We start from the raw sequence: 7,500 nt of genomic DNA, 5'->3' as shown, positions 1-7,500 counted from the left end.
CCGATTTCCTCCGGGTATGGCTCGTTGCGTGCGGCAGGAGGCGGCGCAGCGTACGGTACCGAGCACTCGGAGATGCGGTGCTGCCCGCCGGAGTGACAGCGAAAGGCTGCGCACCGCTTTCCGCCTGGTAACTCGGCGTCCGTGAGACCGACCGACTCCGCTTTAGCACCGGAGCTAGAGTGGGGCAAGGGGCACCGAAGGGTACCGGAACGATCACGTTCGCATACCGGGAAGTCGAGTGCCGGGCCGCTGAAAGCGAGCAGGGTGCCACCGCTCGGGGCCCCGGTTTGTCCGTCCCACCCGGAGGCCCATATCTCCGGAAGGCACAGGCCGATTTCCTCCGGGTATGGCTCGTTGCGTGCGGCCGGACCAGGCGCAGCGGACGGTACCGAGCACTCGGAGGTCCGGCGCTGCCCGCCGGAGGTACAGCGAAAGGCTGCAAACCACTTTCCGCCGCCTCCCTCCGCGGGCGTGAGACCGACGGTCGTCGGGTTTGGTTCCGCGGCTAGAGCAGGACGAGGGGCAGCGAACGGTACTGGAAGGAACCCGGTCGCACACCGGGAAGTCGACTAGCGGGCCGCCGAAAGCGAGCTCGGGGCCCCGGTTTGTCCGTCCCACCCGGAGGCCCATATCTCCGGAAGGCACAGGCCGATTTCCACCGGGTATGGCTCGTTGTGTGCGGCCGGACCAGGCGCAGCGGACGGTACCGAGCACTCGGAGGTCGGGCGCTGCCCGCCGGAGGTACAGCGAAAGGCTGCAAACCACTTTCCGCCGCCTCCCTCCGCGGGCGTGAGACCGACGGTCGTCGGGTTTGGTTCCGCGGCTAGAGCAGGACGAGGGGCAGCGAACGGTACTGGAAGGAACCCGGTCGCACACCGGGAAGTCGACTAGCGGGCCGCCGAAAGCGAGCTCGGGGCCCCGGTTTGTCCGTCCCACCCGGAGGCCCATATCTCCGGAAGGCACAGGCCGATTTCCACCGGGTATGGCTCGTTGTGTGCGGCCGGACCAGGCGCAGCGGACGGTACCGAGCACTCGGAGGTCGGGCGCTGCCCGCCGGAGGTACAGCGAAAGGCTGCAAACCACTTTCCGCCGCCTCCCTCCGCGGGCGTGAGACCGACGGTCGTCGGGTTTAGTTCCGCGGCTAGAGCAGGACGAGGGGCAGCGAACGGTACCGGAACGAACCCGGTCGCACACCGGGAAGTCGAGTGCCGGGTCTCGAAACGGAGCCGGGTCGGCCCAGTTTAAAACGGAGAAGAGAGTGCTGCCCTCTGCGGGTGAAAACATGGAAGTACGTTGGTTAATGATTTCCAGTTCACCCCGCTTGGTCAGGCCCACTCGGAGGCGGATAACTCCGGAACGCCGAGGCCGATTTCCTGCGGGTATGGCTCGTTGCGTGCGGCAGGAGGCGGCGCAGCGTTCGGTACCGAGCACTCGGAGGTGCGGTGCTGCCCGCCGGAGTGACAGCGAAAGGCTGCGCACCGCTTTCCGCCTGCTAACTCGGCGTCCGTGAGACCGACCGACTCCGCTTTAGCACCGGAGCTAGAGTGGGGCAAGGGGCACCGAAGGGTACCGGAACGATGACGTTCGCACACCGGGAAGTCGAGTGCCGGGCCGCCGAAAGCGAGCAGGGTGCCACCGCTCGGGGCCCCGGTTTGTCCGTCCCACCCGGAGGCCCATATCTCCGGAAGACACAGGCCGATTTCCACGGGGTATGGCTCGTTGTGTGCGGCCGGACCAGGCGCAGCGGACGGTACCGAGCACTCGGAGGTCGGGCGCTGCCCGCCGGAGGTACAGCGAAAGGCTGCAAACCACTTTCCGCCGCCTCCCTCCGCGGGCGTGAGACCGACGGTCGTCGGGTTTGTTTCCGCGGCTAGAGCAGGACGAGGGGCAGCGAACGGTACCGGAAGGAACCCGGTCGCACACCGGGAAGTCGACTAGCGGGCCGCCGAAAGCGAGCACGGGGCCCCGGTTTGTCCGTCCCACCCGGAGGCCCATATCTCTGGAAGGCACAGGCCGATTTCCACCGGGTATGGCTCGTTGTGTGCGGCCGGACCAGGCGCAGCGGACGGTACCGAGCACTCGGAGGTCGGGCGCTGCCCGCCGGAGGTACAGCGAAAGGCTGCAAACCACTTTCCGCCACCTCCCTCCGCGGGCGTGAGACCGACGGTCGTCGGGTTTGTTTCCGCGGCTAGAGCAGGACGAGGGGCAGCGAACGGTACCGGAACGAACCCGGTCGCACACCGGGAAGTCGACCAGCGGGCCGCCGAAAGCGTGCTCGGGTCCCCGGTTTGTCTGTCCCACCCGGAGGCTGATATCTGAGGAAGTCCGAGGCCGATTTCCTCCGGCTAACTCGGCGGGCAATGTGTCCCCCCCACCATCTTCGGCTGATTACCGTGGCTGGACCGGATCAAGGAGCAACGGAACCGTGCCAGAACGACGTCGGTCGGACGGCGTGAACTGATAGTGCCGAGGCCGGAAACCGAGCCGGAAATGTGCACCGATTTATTGGTCCCACTCGCAGGCCCATATCTCCGGAAGGCCGAGGCCGATTTCCTCCGGGTATGGTTCGCTGCGTGCAGCCGGAAGGGGAGCAGCGGACGGCACTGAGCAGCCGGAGGTGCGGCGCTGCCCGCCGGAGCTGCAAGCGAAAGGCTGCGCACCGCTTTCCGCTGGTTAACTCGGCAGGCCGTCAGGCCGACCGACTCCGCTTCAGCACGGGAGCTAGAGTCGGGCAAGGGGCACCGAAGGGTACCGGAAGGATCACGTTCGGACACCGGGAAGTCGAGTGCCGGGCCGCCGAAAGCGAGCTCGGGGCCCCGGTTTGTCCGTCCCACCCGGAGGCCCATATCTCGAGAAGGCACAGGCCGATTTCCTCCGGGTTTGGCTCGCTGCGTGCGGCCGGACGAGGTGCAGCGAACGGTACCGAGCACTCGGAGGTGCGGCGCTGCCCGCCGGAGGTACAGCGAAAGGCTGCAAACCGCTTTCCGCCTCCTCTCCCCTCGGGCGTGAGACCGACGGTCGTCTGGTTTGCTTCCGCGGCAAGAGCAGGACGAGGGGCACCGAGCGGTACCAGAACGAACCCGGTCGCACACCGGGATGTCGAGTGCCCGGCCCAAACCCGCTACCCCCCCCCCACCCGAAAGCGAGCCACGGTTTGTGGATTAAAAGTGAAGCGGCAAAGATTTGTAAAACAGCGTGAAATGATGAACCAGAAGCCCAAAGTAATGGTGGGAATAAAAGTTCCGAAATGTGAAATGGTGAACCAGAAGTTGTGTGAACTGTTTAACCCAAAGTGGCAAAAATGGATTAAAAGGGGTGAAATGATCGACCGCAAAGCAGGGCAAGCATTAAACAAAAGCAGCAGCATTTTTTAAAAAGGGACAAATGGTTTACCAGAATCCCAAAAGAATGCTCAGAGACTTAAGTGCCAAAGGGGAAATGGTTAACCAGTAGCTGGGTGAACTGTTTAACCAAAAGTGGGAAAAAGGATTAAAAGGGGTGAAATGATTAACCAGAAGGCGAAAGCAATGTGCCGCGTCAAAGTCCTAAAGGGGAAAAGGTTGACCATAAAGCAGGGAAATGATTAAACCAAAGCAGAAAAATTCAGTAAAAAGGGGCAAATGGTTAACCAGAAGTTGGGTGAACTGCTTAACCAAAAGTGGGAAAGAGGATTAAAAGGGGAGAAATGTTGAACCAGATGTCGAAAACAATGCGCGGCGATGAAGTCTGAAAGAGGAAAAGGTTGACCGCAAAGCAGGGAAAGGATTAAACAGAAGCAGCAATATCTTTTAAAAAGGGACAAATGGTGAACCAGAATCCCAAAAGAATGCTCAGAGACTTAAGTCCCAAAGGGGCAAATGGTTAACCAGAAGCTGGGTGAACTGTTTAACCAAAAGTGGGAAAAAGGATTAAAATGTTGTGAAATGATTAACCAGAAGGCGAAAGCAAAGTGCGGCGGCGAAGTCCTAAAGGGGAAAAGGTTGACCATAAAGCAGGGAAATGATTAAACAAAAGCAGAAAAATTCAGTAAGAAGGGGCAAATGGTTAACCAGAAGTTGGGTGAACTGCTTAACCAAAAGTGGGAAAAAGGATTAAAAGGGGAGAAATGTTTAACCAGATGTCGAAAACAATGCGCGGCGATGAAGTCTGAAAGAGGAATAGGTCGACCGCAAAGCAGGGAAATGATTAAACAAAAGCAGAAAAATTCAGTAAAAAGGGGCAAATGGTTGAACCAGAAGCTGGGTGAACTGCTTAACCAAAAGTGGGAAAAAGGATTAAAAGGGGAGAAATGTTGAACCAGATGTCGAAAACAAGGTGCGGCGATGAAGTCTGAAAGAGGAATAGGTCGACCGCAAAGCAGGGAAAGGTTTAATCAAAAGCAGCAATATCTTTTAAAAAGGGACAAATGGTGAACCAGAATCACAAAAGAATGCTCAGAGACTTAAGTCCCAAAGGGGAAATGGTTAACCAGTAGCTGGGTGAACTGTCCAACCCAAAGTGGGAAAAAGGATTAAAAGGGGTGAAATGATTAACCAGGAGGCTAAAGCAATGTGCCGCGGTGAAGTCCTAAAGGGGAAAAGGTTGACCAGAAAGCAGGGAAAGCATTAAACAAAAGCGGCAACATTTTTTAAAAAGTGGCAAATGGTTAACCAGAATCCCAAAAGAATGCTCAGAGACTTAAGTCCCAAAGGGGAAATGGTTAACCAGAAGCTGGGTGAACTGGTGAACCAAAAGTGGGAAAAAGGATTAAAAGGGGAGAAATGTTTAACCAGAAGGCAAAAGCAAAGTGCGGCGGCGAAGTCCAAAAGGGGAAAAGGTTGACAAGAAAGCAGGGAAATGATTAAACCAAAGCGGAAAAATTCAGTATAATGGGGCAAATGGTTAACCAGAAGCTGGGTGAAATGGTTAACCAAAAGTGGCAAAAAAAGATTTAAAGGGGAAAAATGATTAACCAGAAGTCGACAACAATGCGCGGCGATGAAGTCTGAAAGGGGAAAAGGTTGACCACATAGCAGGGAAACGATTAAACAAAAGCGGCAAAATTTTTTAAAAAGTGGCAAATGATTAACCAGAATCCCAAAAGAATGCTCAGGGACTAAGTCCCAAAGGGGAAATGGTTAACCAGAAGCTGGGGGAAATGGTTAACCAAAAGTTGCAAAAATGATTAAAAGGGGTGAAATGATCAACCAGAAGTCGAAAATTATGTGCGGCGGTGAAGTCTGAAAGAGGGAAAGGTTGACCAGAAAGCATTAAACAAAAGTGGCAACATTTTAAAAAAATTGGCAAATGGTTAACCAGAATCCCAAAAGAATGCTCAGAGACTAAGTCCCAAAGGGGAAATGGTTAACCAGAAGCTGGGGGAAATGGTTAACCAAAAGTTGCAAAAATGATTAAAAGGGGTGAAATGATTAACCAGGAGGCTAAAGCAATGTGCTGCGGTGAAGTCCTAAAGGGGAAAAGGTTGACCAGAAAGCAGGGAAAGCATTAAACAAAAGCGGAAACATTTTTAAAAAAGTGGCAAATGATTAACCAGAATCCCAAAAGAATGCTCAGAGACTAAGTCCCAAAGGGGAAATGGTTAACCAGAAGCTGGGGGAAATGGTTAACCAAAAGTTGCAAAAATGATTAAAAGGGGTGAAATGATTAACCAGGAGGCTGAAGCAATGTGCCGCGGTGAAGTCCTAAAGGGGAAAAGGTTAACCACAAAGCAGGGAAAGCATTAAACAAAAGCGGCAACATTTTTAAAAAATTGGCAAATGATTAACCAGAATCCCAAAAGAATGCTCAGAGACTAAGTCCCAAAGGGGAAATGGTTAACCAGAAGCTGGGGGAAATGGTTAACCAAAAGTTGCAAAAATGATTAAAAGGGGTGAAATGATTAACCAGGAGGCTGGAGCAATGTGCCGCGGTGAAGTCTGAAAGAGGGAAAGGTTGACCAGAAAGCATTAAACAAAAGTGGCAACATTTTTTAAAAATTGGCAAATGATTAACCAGAATCCCAAAAGAATGCTCAGAGACTAAGTCCCAAAGGGGAAATGGTTAACCAGAAGCTGGGGGAAATGGTTAACCAAAAGTTGCAAAAATGATTAAAAGGGGTGAAATGATTAACCAGGAGGCTGAAGCAATGTGCCGCGGTGAAGTCTGAAAGAGGGAAAGGTTGACCAGAAAGCATTAAACAAAAGTGGCAACATTTTTTAAAAATTGGCAAATGATTAACCAGAATCCCAAAAGAATGCTCAGAGACCAAGTCCCAAAGGGGAAATGGTTAACCAGAAGCTGGGGGAAATGGTTAACCAAAAGTTGCAAAAATGATTAAAAGGGGTGAAATGATTAACCAGGAGGCTAAAGCAATGTGCCGCGGTGAAGTCTGAAAGAGGGAAAGGTTGACCAGAAAGCATTAAACAAAAGCGGCAACATTTTTTAAAAATTGGCAAATGATTAACCAGAATCCCAAAAGAATGCTCAGAGACTAAGTCCCAAAGGGGAAATGGTTAACCAGAAGCTGGGGGAAATGGTTAACCAAAAGTTGCAAAAATGATTAAAAGGGGTGAAATGATTAACCAGGAGGCTGAAGCAATGTGCCGCGGTGAAGTCTGAAAGAGGGAAAGGTTGACCAGAAAGCATTAAACAAAAGTGGCAACATTTTTTAAAAATTGGCAAATGATTAACCAGAATCCCAAAAGAATGCTCAGAGACTAAGTCCCAAAGGGGAAATGGTTAACCAGAAGCTGGGGGAAATGGTTAACCAAAAGTTGCAAAAATGATTAAAAGGGGTGAAATGATTAACCAGGAGGCTGAAGCAATGTGCCGCGGTGAAGTCTGAAAGAGGGAAAGGTTGACCAGAAAGCATTAAACAAAAGTGGCAACATTTTTTAAAAATTGGCAAATGATTAACCAGAATCCCAAAAGAATGCTCAGAGACTAAGTCCCAAAGGGGAAATGGTTAACCAGAAGCTGGGTGAAATGGTTAACCAAAAGTTGCAAAAATGATTAAAAGGGGTGAAATGATCAACCAGAAGTCGAAAATAATGTGCGGCGATGAAGTCCTAAGGGGCAAAAGTCACCCAGAAGGCAGGGAAATGATCAAACGAAAGCAGCCAAAAAATTATTAAAAGAGGGGAACTGATGAACCAAAAGATGAGAAACGGCCCGCAGAGACTAAGTCCAAAACGGGAACTGGTGAACCGGAAATGATTAACCAAAAACTAAGTCCGAAGAGGGAACTGGTAAACCAGAACTGAGTAACCCGATTTTTAAAATTAATTATAAATGGGGAAACGATTGAGCAAAAGGCGGAAATTAAGTCACAGGGACCATGTCCGAAAGGGCAAGAGGTTACCCCGTAGGGGGCATTCGTCAACTCAATCTGAAAACTTTGGAGGCAAATCTGACCAAAATGCGGAAATCGGACCACACCGCGAGGGGCGCCATTCGACGGGGCAGGGTTAGACGCGTCGAACGGTACCTGAAGGTCCCGGCTGCGACACGTGAGTCCGGAGA

This window comes from Heptranchias perlo, unplaced genomic scaffold, assembly GCF_035084215.1.
Source record: "Heptranchias perlo isolate sHepPer1 unplaced genomic scaffold, sHepPer1.hap1 HAP1_SCAFFOLD_818, whole genome shotgun sequence".
Classification (NCBI taxonomy): domain Eukaryota; kingdom Metazoa; phylum Chordata; class Chondrichthyes; order Hexanchiformes; family Hexanchidae; genus Heptranchias; species Heptranchias perlo.
Note: the sequence above shows the minus strand (reverse complement) of the source record.